At 34.8% G+C, this 27,587-nt stretch overlaps 1 pseudogene; it reads right to left on the reverse strand.

Annotated features, from left to right (window-relative positions):
• Positions 1-24,894: 24,894 nt before the first annotated feature.
• On the reverse strand, positions 24,895-26,651 carry LOC130835553 (E3 ubiquitin-protein ligase TRAF7-like; annotated as a pseudogene).
• Between the last annotated feature and the right edge of the window lie 936 nt (positions 26,652-27,587).

Raw genomic sequence — 27,587 nt, forward strand, 5'->3', positions numbered from 1 at the left:
CACCAAGTGTGATCAGTTTTTTATTACTAGCTTCCTACTTCTTTTTTGGAAAATATACCTCAGATTCTCTCTTGTATTCCTAAGTCAAGTTATGTGTCAAATAATACTTGTTTTCCATTACTTCAAAGTGATAATGCAAGATTAATGTGCTATTTTCATAATGTATACTGAGTACCTGGTAAGAAATAAAGAATTGACATGTTAATATTATCAATATATTATAGTATCTTAATATATTCAACAAAGACTGTCACTATATGACATAAATAATGAAAAACATCTAAGGAAAAGAAGAAAAACAGTCTGTAAAATCTTTTGAAGAATTCATGAATAGATGTGTACATAACTCGTGTTCTATAATGTACACTAGGTGCAGTTTTATGGGATATGATAAAGGAAGAAAGCTAGTATAATCTAAATAGATTTTATTTTAAAGTTTGTACAGTAAGGGTAGCCTTGAAGTGTTTTTCAGTATACTTCATCAGTGGATATCAGACTAAAGATAATTAGATTTACCTTCTAATCCGGGAACTTTGACCGATACCATGGTCAAATCAATTTGACTTTAGGATATTCATTTGTAAAATTGTTAGAAGAAAGACATGATCTCTAATGAAACATCCTGTTTTAAGATTCTGTATTCTATATGATAGGTAGCAAACCAGTAGCCTATAGGTTTAAAAAACAAGAAAATAGGAACATATCATTTACAAAATAAGAATTTTTACTAAAAAATTAAATGGCTATATTTCTCTAAAAAAAATAAGATCTGGCAACTTCCCCCTAAATTTTCATATGGTATCAATTTATACCAAGGGTATAATCATTCAATTTTATTTCTCATCCACTGTTTAAACAAATATGTTTTGAATATCAGACACTTAACATTCCTACATTGTCCAGTACTTTGGCTTTTCCACCTTTGGTAGACAGTTTCAATTGCAATTCATGTTCTAAAAAAGACCAAAAGAAAAAAGAAAAACTCAACTGATTTTTGTTTTGTTTTGCCTAACTAAATTGATGAATTAGTCCATGAAGTCATGTGAGTATCATTTTAAAAGATTATTAAGTTCTGAGATGTTGCCAAGTAGTAAAATCTCATCTCTTTTAAGAATAATGTGACTAGTTATTTCTTTCTTTTTTCAATCGCTATCCATTTTGACCCCAAATGACTCAATTTTACATGAAGGGAAAAGAAGAAAATCGTCTCAATTTGCTCATTATGAAAATGAGTACTGATACTACTTTTTACTGAATAAATAAGTTCCCGTTATCTTTTGTGTTAGTGACATCAGAATAAAGAGGAACAGGTTAGCAAAATATTTTAAACTAAGGAACTATTTACCAAAATACATCAACACAAGGAAAGATATTCATAAATGAGTCTAAATTCTTGATTTATCTCCAGAGAAATGACTTAAATCTGATGCCATCAATTATGAGTACATAAAACAATAAAAATATATTACTTTTAAAAAATGTAATCATTAAACAGTAGTTATCTTGCTACTATACCTCTTACCAAGAGGTGGCAGTGCCATATTTTCAACATTCAAGTGATGAGAAATATTTAATATTGACTTAATGTATCATTTTTCCTTTTTCTGAAAATTAATAATACAAGTCAGTATTTAAGTGTGTTCTCATAGAAATCAACTAATGTGCGATAATTACAGCATATTCTTTGTAGGCCATTGTTAATCTTCTTTATAAATATTATGTAGAGCTTTCTTTGTATTATAGACAGTTTTCTGTAATGATTGCCAGCACTTACACACCAGGCTGCCTTACCCCAATATTCAGTTCTTAATGTGCTTAAGAAATGATAAGTATAAAAATAAGTAAAAATATGATCTGTTGCAGTTTAGTGATATATATAGGGGTTGGCCCAAAATAGGTTATAATGTTTATGTAAAACAAAGGAATTTTACACATTTTATCAGGATCTCCAAGTCATTTGGATGCACATTAAATGGTGAGAAGCACTCATCTGAACTAATGATTACAAAAATTATCACCCGTAATCACAACTGGCCTTAGAACAGTGTTTTATAAATTGTGTTCCACCAGATTCTGTAAGTGTGAAGTAGGGCTTCTCTGACTACCGTGAGAGAAAGATGTCCTAGAGAAGGAGAGTTATACTCTCATCTGTTTGTTTGTTTGTTTTTTAACTATAGTAAGAACACTTAACATGAAATCTACTGTCTTAACAAACATTTAAGTATACAATACAGTATTGCTGACTACAGGTATAATGTACAGAAGATCTCTAGAATTTATTCATCTTATTTAACCAAAACTTTCTGTCCATTGATTAGTAACTCCTCATTTCCTCCTTCCTCCAACCCCTGGCAACCACTGTAACATTCTTTGATTCTATTAATTTGACTATTTGAGATACCTCATACATGTGGAATGTGGAATCACAGTTTTTGTCTTTTTGTGTGTAGTTTATTTCACTTAGCATAACATCCTCAAGTTTCATCCATATTGTCCTGTATCACAGAAGTTCCTTTGTTTTTAAGATGAATAATATTCCATTGTGTGTGTGTGTGTGTGTGTGTAGGTTATGTCATCTACCATGAGGCAGTTTAGACCATGATTTGATTGTCATTTTATATAAACTTAATGATAACTCTAATAAAAATAGTAGGAGATGGCCCTCCCTAGCCCCTGCAGCTCTCATGGAAAACACCTCTGAAAGCTTCCAGATATCCTCCCACACCCATCCCCACAGTTATCACTCAGCAATTCCATGATATGGGTGAATGTATAATTGTTGTCTAAAATGCATTGGAACCTTCTGTCTATTCAGAATGAAAATTAATACAACTTGTTACAATGGAGCAGGCCTGAGACTGGCTGCCAGATTAGCAAGAACTAATCCCAGAGAAGTGTTAACAACTAGGACACCATTTGGTCACCTGTCTTTGAACCTATTATCTGGTATACAACATGCAGTATCATCTCAAATTCTTCCACATTAACAGGAAATACAGCAGAAAACCATTTATTTTCCAGTGGATCATAACATTTTGGACAACATGTTCATTATCAGTTTGCATGAAATTTCTTCAAATCCCATTAATCAGCATATAGGAAGCCTATATTCTTCCTTTTCCAGAAATAGATCTATGTCAGCATGCTATCCTCATTGCTAAAAGTGTCAGGAACTATGAGAGATCTGTGACTTTGCTCTACTTAAAAGTTGGCATGTAATTTACCACAATTTTAGAAATGCTGGCAGAATACAGGAGACATAAGTCATAGACATAGAACTTTATGGATAATGGCAATGGAGGCAACATGAATATCCGAGTATTTCCTCAGTCCACTTTGCCACTAAGGCCCATGGGAGTAACCCAAACAGGTCCAAATAGATGCCTGAAAATTCACTAGTTTGCATTCTATGAAAGGCATCCTGACTTTTGGAAACTGAAATCTTTATAAAGGGAGGTAAGCATGCCTGTTCCAAAGAGAGACATTGTTTCTATCTTCTTAGGCTGATTGCTAAACAGATACCTTTGAAAACATAGCCTAGATAACAGAGGCATGTTCTATGTCTCTGCAAATTGTCAGGAAACCTCAGGTACCCATAAAGAATTGTCTCTCATATTGGCTTCCTCACCTTTACCTACTTTTCTTTTCTCTCTTTCTCTCTTTTTTTCCTCTCTCCCCCTCTCTCTCCCACTCCCTCTCTACTCCTTCCTTCCTTTCCCTTTTTCTTTCTTTCTTTCTTTCTTTCTTTCTTTCTTTCTTTCTTTCTTTCTTTCTTTCTTTCTTTCTTTTCTTTCTTTCTTTCTTTCTTTCTTTCTTTTTTTTCTTCCTTTCTTTTCTTTCTTTCTTTCTTTCTTTCTTTCTTTCTTTCTTTCTTTTTTTTCTTCCTTCCTTCCTTCCTTCCTTCCTTCCTTCCTTCCTTCCTTTCCTTCCTTCCTTCCTTCCTTCCTTCCTTCCTTCCTTCCTTCTTTCCTTCCTTCCTTCCTCCTTTCTTCTGTACTTGGCTTTAATGTACTTCACAAAGATAAGACTAAAATAGTATTAAATATTTTCAGGTACAATGATACATAAAGCTTAAATAGTGCTTATTTCTTTTGTTGTGCAATTAGTTAAATTTTCTCCTTCAGATTTCATTTTCATTTGTCATATGTATGTTTCTATATGTGTATGTGTGTTGGGGAGGCAACACTCAAAATGTTATCTTAGGGTTTGTATCAGATTTGCCTTATGTAAGGTTATATGGTCAGATTCTCAGACCGTTTCTATGGAAATTATATTCAGTAGGCCTAAGATGGTACCCAGAGTTTGTATTTTCAGCATAGAGCGAACTGAAATCTTAAATGAAGCAATTTGAGGAAAACAGGCATGAGAAATTTTTTTAAAAGAGAAAGAAATGGACATAGCTTCACTAAACATTTTTTACAATGAGAAAATAACGTCAAATGGTCAAACCATTTGTGTGTGTGTGTCAATGAGGTAAACACATTTTTGCTTTGTTCCTAACTAATGTTTTCTTTAAATTTATCAACAAAGAACAAATTAACTGCAATATGTATTATAGCATGTGGATGCAATATGATATAGCAACTTTATGCAAATTAATTTAGTGCCACAGAAAAACACATTTGTAACACTTAACAAATGAGAAAACAAGTAAAACAAAACAAATATGCAATGTAAAATTTCATTTATCTCATCACATCTTGCATCATATTGAGAGAAAAAAATTAAACCCTGAATATCCTAAATGTGTGAGTATTGTATTAAAAATGAAAACAAATGATTGAGAAATACAGTTATTTAGATACTCATCTATATACCAATTGTGAGATCCTATAATATGGTGACACAATATATGTAATCTCTACTTCCTGAAACAAACTATATTGGTAGCAAAAGACACTAAAAAAAATATTTAAATATGAGGAAAGGTTAAATTGTGACTAAAATATAAAGGAAAATAAAGAATTGTGTGAGATTATAAGGGGCAGACTGATTTAGATTAAAGTGAGATTTAATATAACTTCTGAATTATAATGAAGTATGAATCAGTACAAGAAATATGAGTAAATAGGTTCATGATATATAAAAACAAAATATACACACTTCTGTTTGTATCTGCCAAGGTAATAATATATTACCATATCATGATTATAAGAAAATATCACTTATATCATCTCCCATTTATATATAAACCTATTGATGTGAAATCTTATAGACTCTTCCTTGGAATATTGGCTATCTTAATTTATGCTTAAGGCATCACCAAGATAACTTGAGCTACAAAATTTGCTTGCTCACTTATGTCTTGGTGATATCAAGGCAGATAGTTTTCTGTTTTCCTATATGTTGTGTGGATCACATGGTGGACTAAAATGTTATTGGAATTATTTTCTTCAAGTATGGAAGGTTAATTATAAAATAGTAAGTTATTTTTGTGAAAATATTTTAGTTTTTACTGGGAAACAAAATAGATAAAACATTAAACAATATAAAATGTGTAGGTAACTATTTGTGAAGCTAATCAGAACTTCAGATGAAAAATTGTTAGGAATCAACTAACTTATCTCTGACATTTCTGTTACACACAAATATAAAACTATACTGGTCAGATCTTCATTAAAATTCAAGGGAGCCTCCTTACGATACCAAGAAATACCCAGAATTAAATCCTCAAATTTTTTGAAATTTCTTTTTATGTTTCCTTTCAGCTCCTGTCCTATCTTTTAAAATTATTAAACAGCCTTTGCATTTCACTTTATTGAATGACACATGGTAAGGGATAAAAACTGACAACTGCATTGTTACCATCAAGATTTCTTATAATACAAGTGATTAAATAAAGAAAAGTATCTCTTTCTAATGAAATGTTGTAGAGACTAAATTTAGGTTGCGTGTTAAACAGAAAGAAAGCAGTCACTTCTTTATTGGAGCATCCATTTGTTATGGAAAAAAATTAAGTAGAACTGATTTCTCTCAAATCAGTTCTTTCCTAGCACATTAGTGGTTTCATGAAGGTAGATATGTATGTATGTATTTTTAAACTTGAAGAACTAAAATGGAAAAAAGTAATATTATTTTATACGCAAATAATGTTATTTCATTGCAAGTGCTTTAAGACAACCCTAGAGAAAACAACTTAATATTTTAAACATCGTTATTTCTTTAATCAAATGGAAGAGAATCACAAAATAGAAATCTGCCACCTGTGATATAGCTCGAGTGTAGTAAAAAAGAGTTAGTCTTATGGACAGATCTTCAATTTGATTGATTAGGATTAAGCTATTTGTTTAATTTTTATTTCCTTATCAGTTCAAAGTGAAACCATTTATAGCACATCATTTTATCTCTAGATCCAGAGAAACTATTTCTGTCTGTAAGGATTTTTTTGCTAAGGTATTTCCTTTTTTGACTTAAAACTTTGAAAAAAAAGTATTACACAAAGCAGAATTCACTCAAATATTTGAGTATTTAACATGGTGTCAAAGATAAGGTTGGTTTTGATAAGAATAGAATTGGGTAGAAAACATTATAGCTCAGGAAACAATGATTCATGGTGAAGTAGTTTAGGCAAACTATTTTCAGGCAATTGGTATAATACTAAAGAAGGATGAGCATAAGAGGAATATGTAGATAAACTTGGATATAATATAGTAAACTAGGTATTGGCTGTATCAGGAGGCCAATAACTTTAAAGGTTGTATAAATAGAATTACTTTCGAATCTTAATCTATTTTAACTTTATGTAAAAATGCTATCAATGTATAAACCTATGCATACACACACACAGGTGTACACAGCTGGCACTTGATTACAGTATTCTTATAATATTAGAATTTATTTTGGTTTAGAACAATACCTTGATATGCAATAGGGGTTAAATAAAGAAGGACATAATCACAAAAGGGCATAGACATTCTTTGCCTACTTTAAAGGTAGAGATGTGTATTATTTCCACTGAGGTGGAGATTGTTGTCGTGGAGAGGGGAGAAAGAGAAAATAAGTCCATGAAAGACTGATGCACAATATATGGTAGAACGGCTTGTGAAAATGTGATGTAGTGAGAGAGGTAATGGGGTCCTTTAGATGACTTTCAGGCACACATGTAGTCTTTATTTTATTTTCACACATGTAATCTCAATACATCTTTAAATTGTTTGAAATATTACAATATAAATTTCTGTCACTTGGAAGCTTTATTTATGCCACATACATGGCTCCTCTCATGATGCTATTTTGTGGTTATTTAAAAGTTAGATAAAGGGATTCAGTACCTGTCAGACTATGTTACAGTATAGAAGCAGTGTATAAGAAATTGCATAATAATCTGTAAACTGAACTAATTCAGCAAAAGAAAGAGTTTGCACCAAATATTTATCATAAGAGCATAACCCACCAGACCCTAGAAATTCACAGAAGTCTGGGGAAGGCATCAATATTCCCTAAATTTTTCAGTGGATTTTTCAATACTTGCTTACCACGCTTTAAAAAAGTGCATCATATCTTTGGTGAAAAATGTGAGTGAGGTTCTTTTTTTCATCATTTGATTAACTTGGCTTCGATTTGAAGTACAAATTCATCTTTCATTTTCACTGTTTTGCTTCCTTTCAAGGTGTTAGTCTGTTCTTCAGCCCTAGCACTTGGATTTACTGTTTATTTTTGCTCTTTTCCTTCTTTTTAAAGCATTCTGAGCTATGTCTAAGTGCATTTGACTGCTATAAAATCAGGATCCTTTTCTCAGTGACTAACTTTCAGTCCCGGGTCAAATTATTTTTCTCATAGTTCTCCAGTCTGAACAATTGTTGTCTAGTATATTTTGATGACCTATATATACCTAGAGGGTCTAAACTGAAATATGACCACAGTGGTCTAGCAATATAGTTTCCAGAACAGGCGTTAGAAGGAAAAATAACTTTTCCCTCTACCAACATAGGTTAAGTGGTTCAGGACCTGAGAATAAGCTGACAAAAGACAGATTAACAGGAGAAAAGGCAAAGCTTATTCATATTCTTAGGAGCACGTAAAGAAGTGGCTTCCAGAACAGCTAGAGCTAAGGGTTTATATATCATCATAAGAAGAGGGGGAGTTAGGACCTCCAGAGAAAGCAAATGGTGGGAAACTAATAAGAAACAAGTGCTGGAAATAAGTGGAAGCTAAGGAACATTTTGAATAAGGTTTCGTTTATGTAAGTTCTCATCAAGGTGTGAGTGGTCTCTCTTAGTTGTAAACCTCCAGGAAAGAAGAATTGTGGTGGCTTTATTTGGGAGTGGCTTTGCTTAAGTCAGCAAAAGAAATGTTGATGAGGGTTTGTGTGTGTGTGGCTTTTTGTTTTCTTTAGGTTTTATTTTTGTAGCTTCTGTTCTGACCTCTTCAATTTAAAAATAATTTTCATAACATGTCAGTGAGTCTAAATCAGTCCTATCACAGGTGACAGAGTCTCACACTTTTTGAGAAAATAAGATGATCTCTATTGGACGCTGTCAAGTACACATTTGAATTACTAGTTTGGTTATTTCTTATTAATCACATTAACTTGATTTATAATAAACTCATTAGAGCATAACAACAAAGAACAATTGATTTCAATTCTTACAACGTGGAGACGAATGGGAGTGCCTGTTATTACAGTTGACCCATTCAGGAGTTTTTTGCTTGAGAGTTCCTATTTATAGTAGGTTGATTTGCAAATAAAAATATAAATGAGCTTGAGTAAAATCTGTCAGTGAGGTTTATATTACTTTTTCTTGAGGTAAGTTGTTACTTTTTTTTAAATTTTATTTACTTATTTATTATTTTTGGGGGGGAGTTGTTATTTTTTAATCTTGAATAAATGAATCTAGCCATTACTATCCTCACATCCTAATTATAATTTGATTGCTATGATTTTTGTTAAAAAATACAGTTTTTACACCTTTGTTATGTGTCTAGTCTTCTCAACTATTACCTATACTCCAAGTGCTTTTTGGAGGGAGAGTGTTTCACATGTATAAATTAAAGTGTAATCACTTTTAAAATCTGAAAGTTGAAATAAATATCTTAAGCGTTGAGAAAGTCCAGCTTTGGCTTTAAAATCAGGTTGATAGTTTATGCACTTCTGCTTTCACATATCTTATTCATTATAGATTCTGTTTATGTTGGGATAATTTTATTATTTGATTGAAGAAGTTTGCACACTAAGCATTTATTCTTTAAAATATTTTTATTTGATAATGTTAAAGTATTTTAAATGTCAATGTAGAATAAGAAGCTATAAAATAGATCATTTAAAATATCTTTTCACACATACTATTTGGGCAAATAAGAGAATCTATCCTGACTTGTATAGTCTTCAAAATTAAATTAATGCCTAATTTAAATCTCTATAATTCTCACATTTTTGTTTCATGAAATTCTACTAGTCTTTATGTATATATACATTACATATCACTATATAATAGTTGGACTTGAATGCCCAGAAATATCAGCATATTCTCATGTCTGGACCTTTTTTCCTCTTCTGTTCCATATATCTTGGGATATATCTTAATGAATCAGATTCTGGTGTCTTAATACAAAAATTAAAGAAAGACCACTACTTTCTCTTAATCAGCTTCACGGTAAACAAAGAACAGACACATTAAAAATCAGTGGAGACTAGCTCCTGACACTGAGCTGACAGCTAGAATTTGCTCAGCCATCTCTACCCTCTTTTATCATCCTTCCCATGTGTTTTGTTGTTGATGTTATTAAAACAGGCAGGTCCAAGGAATTCCTGGAATTCTTTTACTCTTGAAGTTTGTAGACATCCTTCTTGAGAGTATTCTCCAAACTGCCTGAAATTAGAACCTCAGAATTTTAAAATAGGAAAGAATGTTTGGATTTAAGGATTTAATGAAGAATGTTGAATAGAATGCTCTAAACCGGAACGTTGGCGGTAGATACCAGTTGAGAAAAGAGAAAAGAAGATGGGGCTTTGAAATTCCCTTGTGGGTAGAAATAACAGGGTTATATAATGAAGAGGCAGTCAACACTTGCCCAAATAAAAACAAAATATATTTTAATTGTAGTTGATAGAGTTGTGAATTGTCCAACAATTTCAAGCATAGTCAAATTCAATCACTAAAAAAAAGTGATATTTATGTGAGTTTGAACAGTTTATGAAAATACATATTTTTATTTCTCAATACTCAGAACAAATCTATTGTTTTAGGTACTGTTATAATGTGCAATATTAAAAAATGAAACAAAGAATACTATAGTGTTTCCCAAAGCTTTTAAAAGCTGTATCGTATTTATTGAACATATAATGTTATAGTACATCAGGGAACAAAACAAATTTCTTTCCCTACCAACAAAATAATGGATTGCTCTTTTTTCAAATAAAATTCTGCATACTATATTTTTACTGAAAGAAAATCCTAAAATATAGAGCTTTGAAAATCAATATATTAATGATTAAGAATAATAAATCAGTCTAGGCCAAAGGATAATCTACTTCTAATTTTAATAGGGTATTTCTTATAGCCTAAAGATACATATATATGTGTGTGTATATATATATATACATTCATATGTATATGTATAAGCTGAATACATAGTTTGATATTTTCTAATTTTACTTTGAGTAAAACTTTGGTTTTCAAACTTTATGAAATTGAATTACAGTATGGTAACATTAAGGTAGACTTACCAATCTAACCTTTTGAAATTTCACATGAACTTTTTAAACCTGACACAAAAAATATTTAGGCAAAACTGGAATAAAATTGAATGTGAGATCTAAAATAAATCTTACTTGTATGAGTCAGTTACTCACACCCGATAAGATCTTATTGATATTTTACCTTCTATTGTTTTAATCTCATTTGCCAAGAGTGAGTTTTATTCAGTTAATAACAGTGGATATACTAAATGGCTGTTATATTTAACTCATTTTCACTGTGTTCAGGTCTCTTCGTTTCTTTGTGTAAATCCAAGTTTCAGATATCATAAATCTTCCTACAGAATTCCCTTTATCATTTTTGTGGCATAATTCTTCAGGCAGTGTGTTTACTCAACATTTATTTGTCCAAAAATGCTTTGCTTTGTTTATTTTTTTTGAAAAATAGATTCCCTGGGTATAGATTCCTCAGTTGATGTTTTTTACCTCTCAGCGCTTTAAAAATATCACTTTAGGCTCTGCAGGAACTGTGAATGGTGACTGTTGACATATATGCTACCAAATGTAAAATAGATAGCTGGTGGGAAGCTGCTGCATAACACAGGGAGGTTAACTCCTTTACTTAGAGGGCTGGGATAGAGAGGGTGGGAAGGAGTTGCGGGAGGAGGCAATGTGGGGATATATGTATGAATACAGCTGATTCACTTTGCTGTACAGCAAAAACTGGCACAACAGTGTAAAGCAATTATATTCAAATAAAGAGCTTAAAAACAACACTACAAAATATCAAAAAAAATCACTCTATTGCCTCCTGGCTTGCATAGTTTATGCTATAATTTCTATCTTTTTTCTCTGCATTTAATGTGTCATTTTTCCCCCATGACTACCTTCAAGAATTTCTCTTTATCCTCAATTTTCACTAGTTTAATGTGATGATTTGAACATGATGTGTGGAGGTGTGTGTATACATGTATGTTTTGCTTTGTTTTTGCATTTCTTTGAGTCTCATTTGGGATTCTTTAAATTTTGGGGGTCTGTGGCTAATATCTTTCTATATTTTTAGAAAATTGTTGATTACCCAACATATTTTTAAATATATATTTTTCCTTGTGTTTATTTTCTGAGGTTTCAATTACATATATATGTATATTAAATATTTTAATTTCATCCCACAGTCCTAAGATGTTCTGTTTTTGTTTCACTTGTTTTCTTTATGAGTTTTCATTTTGGCAATTTTTTTACTGACATATCATTTACTGAATTTCTCCTTGGATGTGTGTTTCTTCAGTTGATGAGTCTATTGAAGAATTCTTCATATCTGATATATGTATTTTTAAATTTATAGTCTTTCATTTTGGCTCTCTTATGGTTTCCATCTCTGTGCTGAAATCCTCCATCTACTCATGCATGTTGTGTCTGTTTTCCATTAAAATGTGCTTATTTGGCAGCCCTTTTATGCTTCAGTGTTCTACCACATTTTGTCTCTCCTTGGGGACATCTGTCCTCTCTTGAATATCAGCCCTCTTAGTTGCTCTGAAACCTCAGATCTCTGATTTTTTTAATTAATTAATTTATTTATTTATTGGCTACATTGGGTCTTCATTGCTGCATGCAGGCTTTTTCTCGTTGCGGAGAGTGGGGCTACTCTTTGTTGCCATGAGCAGTCTTCTTATTGTGGTGGCTTCTCTTGTTGCAGGGCAGGGCTCTAGGCACGCGGGCTTCAGTAGTTGCGGCACACAGGCTCAATAGTTGTGGCTCTCAGGCTCTAGAGCGCAGGCTCAGTAGTTGTGTTGCATGGGTTTAGAGGCTTCTCAGCATGTGGGATCTTCCTGGACCAGGGCTCGAACCTATATCCCCTGCATTGGCAGGCAGATTCTTAACCACTGCACCACCAGGGAAGCCCTCTGATTTTTTTTTTTTTAAGTTGTTTGTGAAAGTTACCTTTTTTTTTCTCATTGTTGTGGTAGGGCAGCATTCCTCAGCTTTCAACATCCTAGGTGGAAGTAGAATCCCACTTGACTATTATATTAAATAGCATATATTTTCCTGCCCTTAATAAATTATTTGTAACTGTGACTATTGTACATATTAAATTTGAATTTATTTTAGTATCTAATGAAATTAAAATATAGACATTTAACCAATTAAAAACATGACTGTAGTTATGACCTTCACTGTATCTGTCCTTGATTTACTTTTATGTTGTTCTATAAATGAAATAAATTTTAAGAAAAGCTACAGTTCATTCTGATTATTCTTCCCCCAGAGCATACACATACTGATGAAAAGGCAAGACAAAAACTATTTGTCTTTCAGACAAACATTTCAATAATGAAGAGTAGGAAATCAGACTTGAAAGAGACTTGTTGCATAAAAATCTTGGAAAATTTTGCAGAATCTACAATTCTTACATGTTGCAAAGTTATCTGACTGAGCATTAATTACCCCTTATTTTCCATAACTCAGATAATGACTGCTTGAAAAATTTCACTACACATTGTATTTCAATTTGTAAAATTGATAACACTAGAAACCCCCATAGATTAACAAGTGATCACTTCAAAATAGACAAATATCTCTGAGAAGAACCAAAATAGACAAATATCTCTGAGAAGAACCAAAACAGACAGATATCTCTGAGAAGAACTTAATAGCTAATAGTAGCTCATATTTAATCTTCCCCACTCCATATTAACATGACATTAACTGCACTGGGGAACTGGTAATGAAGATGATGGGAAATCAGGTAGATAAATAGTACTATGAAATAACAAAGATATAGGGCAGATCTTTAATGATTTAGAATTACTTATCACAGCTTTATGGTACTAGAGATCTAATCCACTTGAAGCAAAAGGGAAAATGGAGCAGAAATATCAACTATAAAACATACCCATTTGGATATCCCTCCCATTTAGGACACTACACTGCATTAAGTAGAGTTCCAAGGGAGATATATATATATATATATCTATATATATATAGATATATATATATATGTGTGTGGCTATATGTGTATATATATATATATATGGCTGATATATTTGTTATGTTTATGTCTGATACATTTTACTGTGCAGTAGAAGCTAACACAGCATTGTAAAGCAACTATACTCCAATAAAAATTAATTTTAAAAAAATGCCCATAGCAAAAGTTAGCTTAGAGTAGATTTTAATCCCAGGAAACAAGAAGGAAAGTTAAAAATATTTAGTAATGGGGTGAATTTTTTTAAGTTCCCTTCTCTTCTAAACATATATTTTATTGAACTTTGATTTAAATAAATACAGAACTGATAAAACAATCTTTCTGGTGGTGTTATTATGTCTGGAATATTTATAAGTAAACAGCAGGGAAATAAACAATACAGAGTAAAATTGATGTCTGTCATTTAATCAGTGTTACATACAAGTTTTGTAAATAGTTGGCTAGGTCATTTAACCATTTTTCAGTATAAATTAATTTGATTAGATGTTCCTACATTACTATAATTAATTGGATAATTTTAAGATGACCATATTTAATTTGATTGTGAACCTAACTAAAATACTAAATCATTTCTCTTCTCCAAAGTGAGTTACAGAAAGAATATTGTATAGAAAAGTACTCAACTTTTAGTTCTTTTTTCAAAAACTGAGTAAAGAAATGTTTTTCCTCCTGAATAAAGAGCTACTTTGTTTCCAATGCAGAAGTAATGCCCCTAGAGATAAAAGTATTATAAATTTGTTAAACTGGATAGTTATTGAATCAAACTGAAAAACATAAACAGAAAATGAGAGTCTTCTGACAGTATGTTTATTACAAGCCATAGACTGTAAAAATTGTCTGGTGTCAGCTCATCCCATTTCAAGTTTTAACTTTTTCTCATTACAGGCTATTCTACTTCTGCAGCATGTGATTATATTAAACAGAATTATTCTAGCCATTAATATCCACACCTTAGGCTAGACAAAATTGTATTTTTAGGAAAATAATAGAAAATCATTGAGCACTAACAGAAAGGTTTTAGCCATGTACCTACCTGTGTGAAATATTGAGTTTACACCCAAATAAAGGTCATTCTTCTTTTATTCTTTCTGGTATTCCAGTTATGCATTTGTTACACGTTTCGAAGTTGTCGCCAAGTTATTTGCTGTTCTGTTCTTTTTGAAAAATTATTCTTCTTCTCTTTGCATTTCGACTTGGAAAGTTTCTGCTGACCTTGTCTTCAAGTGTACTGATACTTTCCTCAGCCTTGTTAGGTCCACTGATGAGCCCTTCAAAGACATTTTTCATTTCAATTACAGTGTTTTTGAATTCTAACTTGTTCTTTTGAATTTTTATTAGAATACCAATTTCTCCCCTTATATTTCTTATTTGCATATTATTTACTTTATAGAGGTTTATAGAGATTTTTATAAGGTTTATGGAACCTTAGCATATTCATTGTAATTATTTAAAATTCCCTGTCTGATAATTGCAAATCTGTGTCATATCTGAGGCTGATTCTGGTGCTTGTTTTGCACCTTTAGGCTGTGTTTGTGTTTTATATTGCCTTTTAGTATGCATTGTAACTTTTTTTCTTGAAAACCAGGCATGTCAGGGGATAGGAACTGTGGTTAACAGAACTCTAGTGTGGGGATTTATGTTAGTCTGGCTAGGAGCTGAGTTTTATTCTTTTTGATACTTGCTGTAGTGATAAGTGTCAGGGACTTTAGATTTCTCTAGTGTCCTCATTTTCATCTCCACTCTTGACTTTGCCTATCCTAAGTACTACTTCTCACTTTGAGTTGGCCTCTTGCAGCTCTTTCAGCTATAATCCACTGTGATTATCCTGGAGTCCCATTAGTATATTGGTAAGTGTTTAGAAGAAGAGGATTATTTTAGTACCTTCCAATTAAATCACAGTCTTCAGTGGGCATGTGTCTCTGGGCTTCACCCATTTTTCTTATTATATAGCTTTCCCTCTTTCCCACCACTTGGGGATATACGAAGACTAACTGGGGTTGGAGTGGGAGAAATACCCTTATACATCTGTTGGGAAAGTCTCTGGTAGTTTTTCCCTCCTGAAGAAAGAGTAGGCTTTTGTTATCTAGAAGGACATGGACACGCATGACAAGGATCACTTTTACTCCCCTGCCAAATAGAACCCTGAGTGGCTCGTTTTCAGTTCTTCACCATGAATTGCAAGAGGCAAAGCCCAAGAAAGTGTGAGCTTCTCCCCCACCAAGACTGTAGTCCTCATAAGTTTCTCATTTTCATTCTAGTCCACACTCAGCCTTCAGCTGTTCATCAACATTACCATTTAAGTTTCTACCAGTTTATGGCTCCAGAGGCTTCTGTTCTAGGTAAGCGTATCTTAGCTGTGACTCTCTGTATTCATTTGTCTCTCCAAATTTCAGGATGAGTAGTTTGCCCTGTGACCTATGTGGGAATAATGACTTCCAAGCTCTTTACATATTGGAACTGAAAGTGGAGGCAATTTTATAATTTGTTTAACCTTGAAGAGGCAAAAGAAAACATATTTGGAGGTGTTCTCTTTGAAGCCAGTGTGTCAGCCCTGCTATTAATCTTTATATATTATAAGCACTGTTGTTTACAAAGTTAACTTGATGCTCACTTTAGTGATGAAAGCTGATATGTGCATTAATTTTCACTAGATGAAATTAAAGTAAGTTCCAACAGATAAAATTACTTTCTTATAACCATACTGCTAGTGATTGACAGGAGTAGGTCCTTAACTCTTCTGGTTTTACCAGACAGGCACAAGTGGGAATGTGCCACACTAATCACTCAATTAAGCTTAATCATTAATTCCCAAGATACATAAATATCCTATATCCCTCAGCAAACAGGAGGTTCAGAACTAATATAACATAGATGCATGTGAAGTTATGGTGATTTAATAAATTTTATAAACTGTTGGATTACAGTATTTTACTCCATTTACTTAAATATATGGACATTATGGTAACATTAATTTTAGACCCAACTGCTCTAATGTAATGGATACTACGACAGTGTGTATTCTTGGAATTGTTAGGCAGCTGTTGTGTGACAGTGTGAATATCTGTGAGAAATTTTAGGAATTATTCTTATAGAAAATTTTATTGCAAATGGGTCATAGATTAAAGAATCAGGTTATTACTACCAATGATATTTTAATGGAAAATGCTATATTTCCTAGAGTATCAAAATTATTTTTTTCATTAAACTCATTATAAATTTAGAGTCTTCTGATTTACACAGATTTAGAAATATAGTAAATAAATCTATAAACTTCTGCAGTGTTTTTTTTTCCCCACTTCTTTGTTTTTATTCCTGTCTTAATGATGAAAACATATTTTCCTCCAAAGAATATGTATTCAGAAGAAATGGGAGCTCTGGGTTTCAATTACACTAGAAATATGATATCCAGACTGTATGCATTAAGGATGCCTCTGGCCATTTGTGTTTACATTATGTATGGTTCAGGATTTTATTTCAAGATGATATACGAAATGTGTTTCTATAATAAACATGATGAACACTGTTGTAGTCAGGATAAAATTTTTTTACAGAGTCTCCTGGGTGAAGATTTGCACTTCTATGCCAATAAGCAAAATCTCAGAGGCTTCATAACCTTTGGAAGGGCACAATATTTACCAAATTCCTAAGAGACCCATGGAAAGATAGTTAAATGGACTTGGGATCATTCTTTCATAATATTTGCTGTACAGCAAATAACTTTTTAAAAGATCTTGGGACAATAATTATAAGACCAGATGTTTCAAACTTTTAAATAAGGCTATTAGATGTGGATATCTGAAATGTGGAGAGAGCACCCGAAGACCAGGCATATGTCTTCTGGTATTATCATCCTGGGATCTAGAACTTTAAACGTTAGTATGGAGGTTGGGTTAGTGAAAAGAGGGAAGAAATAAGCTGAAAAATGGCTCAGAAGAAGACTGCCCAAAAGACTTGGTACAATTGTGCAATGAAGGCTATGTTCTCTATCTGTGCCATCCGGTAGAATAGCCACAGCTACATGTGGATACTGAGCATGTGAATTATGGTTATTATGATTGAGGAACTGAAATGTTAATTGCATTTTAATTTTTAATAAACTTTTAATTTCAGAATAATTTTAGATTTTCAGAAAAAATTGCAAAGATGGTCCAGTTTTGATACACCTCCCATACATTTTCCTTAGTGTTAACATCTTGTATCAGTAAAGTACATTTGTTATAATTAATGAACTAATATTGATATATTAAGTAAAGTTTGCAGTTTATCCAGATTTCCTTAGTGTTTACCTGATGTCCTTTTCCAGGTCCAGGATTGCACACAAGGTACCACATTGTATCATCTTGTCCCCTTAGGTTTCAGTTGGCTGTGACAATTTCTCAGACTTTTCTTGTTTTTGGTAACCTGGACAGTTTGCAGAGTAGAACATCCTCTAATTAATATTTGTCTGATGTTTCACTCATGATTTGACTGGGACTGGAAGTATGGGAACAAAAACCACTGAGGTAAAGTACCATTCCCATCACATCATTCCAAGGGTACATATATCAACATAACTTTATCATTGTTCATATTAAACTTGATCACCTGGCTGAGAGAGTGCTTTTCAAATTTCCCCACTGTAAAGTTACTCTTTTCCTCCTTGTGTCAGTACCGTCCTCTTTGGAAGGACATCACAATGTGCAGCCTTCATTTAGGAGTGTGGATTTATACTCGACCTCTATGAAGGTGAATTATCTATATAAATTATTTGGGATTTTTACAGATAGTAGATTTGTCTATTACTCTCCATTAATATATTTATCCAGTCATTTATTTACATCAGTATTTACCTGTGGATATTTATCTTATATTCTGGGTTATAATCCAATAACATTTTACTTAATTGTTGCTAGTTTTTTTCTGACTTTGGACATTGGAAGCTCTTTCAGTTAACTTGTGTCCCTTTGACATAGTCCCATCATTTGTTTAACACTTCCTTGCTTCTAGCACCAGGTTATGCTCATGGCTCATCTTTAAATTCTTGCCCAGTTCTAGGTTCAGCTCTTTCTCAGAGGAGCCTGGTTCATGTTATTGGATAATAGCATTAACATTTGTTAGCTAAACATTTAAAATAGTTTAGCCTAGGGGATAGGGGAGTATTGAAGGAATCTCAGATTCCCTATAAAAGTAAAATAAATTGATTCTTTTTGCATTTGCTGGTTGAACTTTATTTGCTATTTCACCTTTTAAAAAGGATGAAAAATATAAAATTTTGGTGCATTGTAAGAGGATATTTTTTCCCTCCTTGATTAGAGATAGGCCATGGATCAGCCTTAAATGCTTTCATATTTGATTCTGAAATCCAGCCTCAAATGACTTTTTTTTTTTGCAGGTTCTACTGTATATTAGAATGAATTATTAATGTTGTTACAAAACTCATTAAACATTTATACTCTCACATGATTTCAGGAAGAAAGAAATATATATTGTTTTTTTCATAAACAACCTGCCTTTCTAAATGTGATTTGTGAGAATTTGTAATTCAGAAGAAAGTGTAAAATAGAAAATACATATTTCAGTAACATAGTATGCCTGCTCTGAAATGAAGTAAGGTTAATACATCAATCCAGGAACACAGCACAGATCTCAACACCAGCAGCGTTCCCCACATGAAATGAATGCTGCAGGGCCAGAGCTGTAGTTTTTACCTAGCTTCCCGGGAACAGTAACAGCTCTGTAATGTCTAGTTAACCTCCTTTCTTACTTCCCTGTCTCTTTTCTCTAACAGCTCTTCAACATTCTCTCGCTTCCCACCTTTGCCATATGTGATAAACTGCTATCCTATCGCTTGCCTGAGGGCAGGGGCAGAAGCAGGGGTGACGGGAGGCTGAAAGACAGATATCAATGCCAGTTCAGTGTTTAACCTACCTGTTTCTAAAGCCTAAGTCTTTTAAACTGAGCAGAACCTTTTATCTTATAACTACATATAAGGTTAAAAAACATACTTAGAGAAGTAACACACTGATTTCCAATCATGCACAATTGTAAACAGAGCATTTCAAGGCTTTTCTACCAAGAGAAGTTTGATAGGTGGCTAGGTGAGAACTGCTAAGACAGACTTTTAATGTGCATTTTTGCTTGGAGCCATCCTAAAGACCACAAGGGATGTGATTCGGACACTTATTTACTTACCGTTAGTGAAAATCTTAGATTTTCTGAATTACCAGAACAATCTCTGTCATACTAAAGCTTAATGTTAGTCTGTAACATTGGTCTAATTAAGTGAAGTACTCCACAGCCACCTGTATTTCTGTCAGTGTATGTGTCTCCAGGGTGCAGTCAGGAGCATATAATAATTCAGGAATGATTGCCTCAAAGGTTTTTATTGGACTCAGTTAAAATACAGAGAAAGCGAAAACCTTCTTGCTGGCTTGCTGACTTTCAGCTCTTGTGTTTGTTTTCTGCCTAGACATGTGTTATGCAGTTAATGGAGAGAAATATATATCAAATGGCCTAATAATTTATCTAATTTTCAAAGTTCCATAATTTATTATGTTTTTCAGTGGAGAGAAATCTGGCCCTCTAGATAAGGGCTCTTTTAAGTACTTAGCTGTAGCTGGTTGTTCTGTGTAAGAAACAGGGAACCTGTGTACTCAGTTGGGGGTAGGAGAGCTCATTTCAAACTCATATTTTGCACTAATAAGAAAAAAAGGGGAAGGAATGATTTGTTTTATGTATTTATATTATATTGTAAAAATTAACAGGAACCTCAATTAAAATAGAGTGGGGAGGCCAGCAGGAAGAGCTTTCCCACTCTACCGCTAACAGCAGAGCCAAACAGGAAGTAGACTTGCTCTTTTTGCCTGGCAAAAGCTCAGCCAACGAGAGCCTGTCACAACTCAGCCAATGAAAAAGCTACTATTCTTCAAACCATCAGTTTCTCTAGTGGACTCTGTTTACCGTAGCCCTCCCAACTTCTTTTTCTTCTCTTTAAAAGAGTTTTCCTTTCACTGTGTAGGGATCTGCATATGGTTTGCCATGGTTGCAAATCCCCAAATTGTAATTCTTTATTCATCTCAAATAAACCCATTTTTTGCTAGAGAAATAACTGGCAGTCTATTTGTTTTAGGTCAAGAATATGTTAATGCATGGTTTAGAAACTGGAAGGATGTAAGTGAAGGCAATATGCATATTGTTAACTTTCTGAATTTATGCCTGCTTTGGGGGAAGTGAAACAATATAAATATGGCCTCTTTGAATCAAGAAACCATGTTGAAATACAAGGAATAAATTATATGGTATATTGTTTAATAAGGAAGAGTTGCTGTGCTCCCAGTATTTCTCTTTATCATATCCCCTTGTGTGCTGTTCCTTCTGGCTAAACTGTCCTTTCTTAATTCTACAATTAGGAACTGTATCCATTCTCATTATCTCTTGCCTGGTTTACAGCAATACAACTTTTCATTCAACTTCCAGCCTCTGTCTGCCTGGCTTTACTCCATACCGTCAAAAAAGCCCTTTTCCTCAAACCAATAAACACAAGAACAAGTATATATGATACTGGCATCTCCTGTTTTAGCAAACAACACATGAAAAATGGCAAACATAAAAATTTTATGTTAGCTCATTTTTCCTTCTGGATTAAGTTGAAATGTCTCAGTTCATTATATAAGGCCTTGAGTAGTCTGACACCAGCCTCACTCTCCCACTTCTTCTTTATCCTACATCACCTACCACTTGCCTTATTAGCCATGGTTCTCCAGAGAGGGAGAGAGAGAGAGAGAGAGAGATTTTAAAAGCCAAGGAATTGGCTCACACGATTATGTGATTATGGCTGGAGACCCAGGCAAGCCTGTGTGCATAGTACCAGTCTGAATCTGAATGTCTGAGAACCAGGAGAACTGATGATATAACTTCCAACCCAAAAGCCAGCAAGCTTAAGAAACAAGAAAAGCCAGTGTTTCAGAAGGAGTTTGAAGGGCAGAAAAGAGCAATGTTCCAGCTCAACAATCAGGTAGAAGTCCCCTCTGACTCAGCCTTTTTGTTCTCTTCAAGTCTTCAATTGATTGGTGAGGCCTACCCCCATTATGGAAGGCAATCATCTTCACTCAGTCTGCCGATTCAGATGTTAACCTTATCCACAAACATCCTCAGGGACACACTCAGAATAATGTTTGGCCAAATGTCTGAGTGCCCTGTGGTCCAGTCAAGTTAACACACAAAATTAACCATCACACCTGCTCTCACCCTGTTGAGGAGCCACATGACCATGTCCTCACTTCCTGCATTTGCCACATTTTTCTACCCTCTGCTATGACTTTGTACAGTCTTCCTCCACTGTATTGAATGGCTTCTCTTTACTCTATGATTGGTATTTTTTTTTATCCTTAAAACTCCCTTCACAGTCGCATCATAGTGAAGACTCCTTGAATTGACCTAGGCAATATGAATTTCCTGCTGCCCTGTCTGCCTCTTTTTTAGCTATATGAACTATCATGACTATCTGGCAAGGGTACTTCTCAGTCTTCCTCACTTGGCTATGAGCTTGGCTCTCAAGCAGGGGTTAGCTACTCACCCATCAGGGGATATTTGTTAATGTCTGCAGACATTTTTATTGTCATAACTGGAAGAGGGGATGCTAATGCATTCTATCGTATAGAGGCCTGGGTGTGGCTAACAAAGTTACATATAAGACAGCCTTTTGCAACAAAGAATTATCTAGCTTAAATCTCCTTGGCACTCTTGATATTTTGGAAAGGATAATCCTTGGTTGTAGGGAGCTGTCCTGTACAGTGTGCGATGATTAGCAGCATCTCTGGCCTCTACCCACCAGAAGCTTGTAATAGCATCTCCTCCAGTCATTGCAAATGTCCCCTCAGTTGCAAAATGTATCTGTTAATGCTGAGAAATTTTAAAAAAATACTGTGAAAAAGCCAAACTCATACAAATAGAGCCTAAAGTGGTGATGACAAGGGGCTGACATGGGGGAAATGGGGAGATCTTGGTGAAAGGGTACAAACTTCCAGTTGTAAGTTCTGGGGATCTAATGCACAGCATTGTGAGTTTAGATAGCAATAATGTCCTGTATAATTGAAAGTTGCTGAGAGAGTAGATCTTAGATGTTCTCAATATAGAAAACAAATGATAATTATGTGACTTGATGGAGGTGTTAGCTAACACTAAGGTAATAATCATACTACCATATAAAGTGTATCAAATCAGCATGTTGTATACCTTAAAGTTACACAATGTTGAATATCAATTATATCTCAATAAAGTTGGGGAAAAATACCGTGCATACTAGCACTTAATTAGGCAGGATGGTGAAAGGCTTAAGAAAATGAACTCCAGAATCATAGAATCCTGGGCCTAAATCCTGTCTACACTTTGTGCAGAGAATAATGAGACATATTTAACCCCCCCCCATCTGTATTTTCATCTGTGACCTGATGGTCTAAAATGTGAAATGACTCACATAGTAGTTGGGACAATTAAATGAGTTAATGTTAGTGACTGGTAGATGGTAAGTTCTCAATAATTGCAGCTGTTGTGGTTGGCTAAGAGAATGTCACCATCAGGGCAGGGGAATTTATAAATACCCTTAGTTACATCATTTCAGAACATATAAAAGTTAAAATTTGCAACAAATATCTTAGCACAGAAGTACTGACTGGATTATATTTAAATGTTTCATGTGTTATTTTTGTCTCCTTAAATACAGGGATTACACTTTTGCTTTCACCCACAATGCAGGCTGTGATAAATATTTGTCACATTGAAACTAACAAGAAAAAATATTGCCACTTATAACACTGAGTATGGCTGCTGTACCTCCAAATAATTCTTGTTTGCCTGTCTCACCTATTACTGTTGTGAGTAATTTTCTTTTTATCAGTATTAAATGTATACAGAGGCAGCACCTAAAATATCAATTTACAGTGCCATGGTATTCTGCTATGGTACTATGATGTAATGCAGTGAAAGGTGAAATTTGGGACATAGATATCTGTAGGAGGTCCAGAAGTTATGGGAAAATGATTCAAATTGTACAGAACACAATCACAGGATTAAGGAAACCAATTGTCACTTGCACTGTGTGGCAATAACAGGAGTCAGAATGTGCCAGGTGCACAGCTTGTCTGCAGCTGTTGTACAACATCCATTTTCTCTCTCAACTGTGTGGGATTTAGAAATGCAGAGAGTTGATTGGAATTGCTTTTGTGTAGAGACTACTTGTATGATAGCTCTTAGATTTAAATCATGCATAAGAAAATATAACCCAGCAATAATTCCACAAATATTGCTTAAGCTAGCACAGATGCCTATGTTGATGGATTTAGCTGAATATAACTTTAAAGTTCCAATTAGGTCAGGTTATGGACATCACCAACTAGAGCAGGATACTTATCAATTGGTCAAATGCCATCTTTGGGATAAACAGATATTTTAAATGCAGTCACCATCTGTATAATTAGCAGATCAGTCTCTACCTAGTAAATGTGTATTTACTAGGTAGAGATTGATGTGTAAGTTAGATTTGTAATATGCTTTTACTGGAAGATACTATGTAGAGAATATGATTAAAGAACATATGAATGTACCATATACATAACACATTACAGGACCAAAGTTTATAAAGGTGGCCATAATTTTAAAGCTATATTTGTTGATCTCATGTTTGTATGTATATTTTGCTTATATATGTTGTATATGTATAGATTGATAATATCTATTGATTTACTTAACAATCATCGTTGCTATATTAAAGACTAAGAAATTGCCTTAAATTTCTAGAGTAAAATTATCACTTACATTAATCAGCAGCTCATCAGTTTCATTTTATTTTGCTCCATGCCCAGGCAAACAGCTTGAGAGAATTTTATGATCAGTAACTTGTAATTTTATCAACCTTGGTATACTTTTTGTCTAACTAAAGCCAACTCCAAATCTTTTGTCCAGATTAGTTTACTTTTTTTTCCCACATTTTGTGCAGCTTGTATTTTAATCAGGAAGTAATCAAATCTACATACAGTCTAAAAACAGTAGAAAACATGAGTAAAATGGCCTAAAGTCCATTTGGGGTAGAGATGGAGAGTGGACTGGGCACCCAGAGAGAGGGAGCTGGCATTGTCCTGGCAGAAACAAGGATGGGGCCAAGCACTACCTGGCCTACTGAGTTGTCTGCCTATCCTCACAGGGCAGGCAGAGACCCTGAGACCACCTGGCTGGCCAGGCTTGGACAGCCTAGGGCATGCCCAGAGAAAGCCAAGACTCAGCCTGGATTCTCTGTTAGTTAAATCCAAACCTTCACAGTACTACTCACAGTCCCTATAAAAGCTGGTCCCAGAATACAACCAGCACAGTCACACTGCCCTGGTGATGCAGCAGGATCTGCGAGCATATCATGTTGTCCCTGTTCCAAACCCTGAGGGATTGGTAGTAACATGTACTAAAGACTTTGGTCTGGTCTGACATCCAGATGACCACCAGGGCATACATGGTGCCCATGTGGCCTGCCAGTCCAGGTCCATATGTGCTTCTTGGACTCAACATCCCATATATGCATGAGATTCTCATAGGTGCTACACACAATGAAGTGCTTCATAACATTAATAGAGTATCTGCCACCAGATGTCTGCAGGACATGAATACAGTCAAGCTTCCAAATGTCCCAGATCTTGCTTGTCTAGTAGAAGCTGCTATACAGGTAGCTTGAACAGCCACCACTGCCCACACCCACTTGTTGAGGCCTGTGAGATCCTTCTTCAGCTTCAGTTTGGTACCCATGATGTCCCAGACCTTGATGGCCTTCAGGAAACCACTTAAGAGCATGTTATGCAAGAAGACCAGCATGTACATTGAGTTGTTTGTGGGCCTGGATTATGTTTACCTTCTGCAGGTTCTGGACACCCTACATGGTGATGGTGCAGTCTTCTGAGCACTATAGAGATTGCATCCCTGAATGTGAGGTGGTACATGTGTCCCACATATCAATGGTCTTGTCAGAGGAGCCACTATAGGCAGATCATCCATGGAGTAGAACAGAGACAGCAGATGGGGCCCTGATGGGCCAGAAAGTTTCCTTTGCACTTGAAAATCTGCTGAGGTTCTTAGGATCCTAGGATGCCCATGTTCAGCCATGCGTTGGTGTGGAACAGCTTGTCCTTCAACATTAGATACATCTCTGTGAAACTCCATGAGGTTGTAGCTGAGCTTGCTCTATTTTTTGTCCACGACATCAAACTTGAGCTCAAGGCTCTTCATCACCTTGTCAGTATTCTCTGAGATTTTGCCCAGCATGGAAGAAGGAGAGTGATTTCCCGGGCCTTCCAGGCCAGCACCATATACATCTTTTGGAAACATTGGTCCCTCACCTACAGGAACCTATTTAAGCTCTTGAAGTGGCATGTCTCCAGGTGTGTCTCATAGATGTCCTGGCTCCCATTAAATGTGTGCCAGTACCTGGAGTGAGGATACTTGATGTGTTCACACTTTCGAGGTGAGCCTCCAGGTTCATCTTGAAGAGGAGCAGACGGTGTTGTTGAGGGCACCACGCAGGTCTGTAGTCACAGCTGCCCTTGCGGTCCTTCTAAGCACTGAGATTGATGGTGAAAGGCACCACGGAGGTCCACATCCAAGAAGGTGGCTTCCTGATTCCTGCCATGGGGCAGCCTTCAGTGAATGAAGAGCTCCCAGATCTGCTCAGCCACTGCAATGGTGTTCTCCACCACCGTCAGCTGGGTGTTGTCCACAGGACACTTCTCTGACTTTAAGGAGCATCTTTGATAGAATGTGTGCGTATATGTGGTGATCTCAAGACCTCAAGGTCCTTGAACAAACTGCAGCAAAGCTGAAAGCAGAGCTCTCTGAGGGCTGCTAGGCAAACACTGGTGGCTTTGGCTCCTTCTCCCCATCAGACAGGGAGAACGTGGAGAACAGGGACATGCTGGACTCAGAGTGGAGGAAGCAGACAGAGATGGAGGAGTCAAGCAACATCTGAGTGGCAGGGAGGGTGCTTAAGGGGATGAGGGAATGTTGTGTGCTCTCCATTCCTGGAACAGTTAGGTGAGTGTATCTTCCTCCACATTCTTCTATGCTGTTAAATTCCCAGTTTCCTTTGATAATTACCTATTTTAGGTATATTCCAAAAAAAAAAAAAACCTGTCTCTGGCTATTTGATTCTTCTTTCTTGGCTAAGATAGTATATAAGGGTAAGGATGATGATAGGAGAATACAGGGAAGGAAATCTTGGGGGCAATAATGGTTTAATGAACAATTATTGTTTTCTGATGCATAAGAGCTTATAATTTGAAATGTGATGGAATATATAAAGTGTACATCTTCAATTCCAATTTTTTTTCTAAATGACTCAAGTGAATTAACTTTTGAAGATGACTGTCCCAGTGTACACTGGTCTAAAAAAAAAAGCCAGCAATTTTCTGAATTCCAAACAATATTTTATGAAAAAGAAAGTATTTGAAACATTGAAAATAGATTTTAATCAACATAATGTAAAAACACACTCTCTATCATGTATCTCATCATGTGCTTTTTCATTCACATGCTCAGCTGAAAGGACCCCTAGGTAACTTTGAGGTTTTTGTCTTTACTATGCAAGATATCAGTCGAACTTGGATTTGCTTGCCCGACATGCAGCAAAGCCAGTCAACTGACACCTGGTTATGGAGGAAAGTATGGTGTTTATTTGCAGGGCACCAAGTAAGGAGACCGTGCACCTAATGCTTAAAAGACCTGAACTCCTTGATGGCTTTGAGGGAAGCGTTTTTAAAGCTAACATTAGGGGTGAGGGTTGCAGGGTGCATGAATGACAGCATATCTGTTTACCACATGGTTTCTTGAATCTTTTAATCTTCTGAAGATACCAGTTAAAAGACTCTAAGTTTTTAGAAGTACACTTAAGCCCTTTCCCAGAAGTGGGGGAAGGTTCAAGCAATGTTTGCTACTGAACCTTCAATATCTCCAAGG

This window comes from Hippopotamus amphibius, chromosome 14 (genome assembly GCF_030028045.1).
Source record: "Hippopotamus amphibius kiboko isolate mHipAmp2 chromosome 14, mHipAmp2.hap2, whole genome shotgun sequence".
Lineage (NCBI taxonomy): Eukaryota > Metazoa > Chordata > Mammalia > Artiodactyla > Hippopotamidae > Hippopotamus > Hippopotamus amphibius.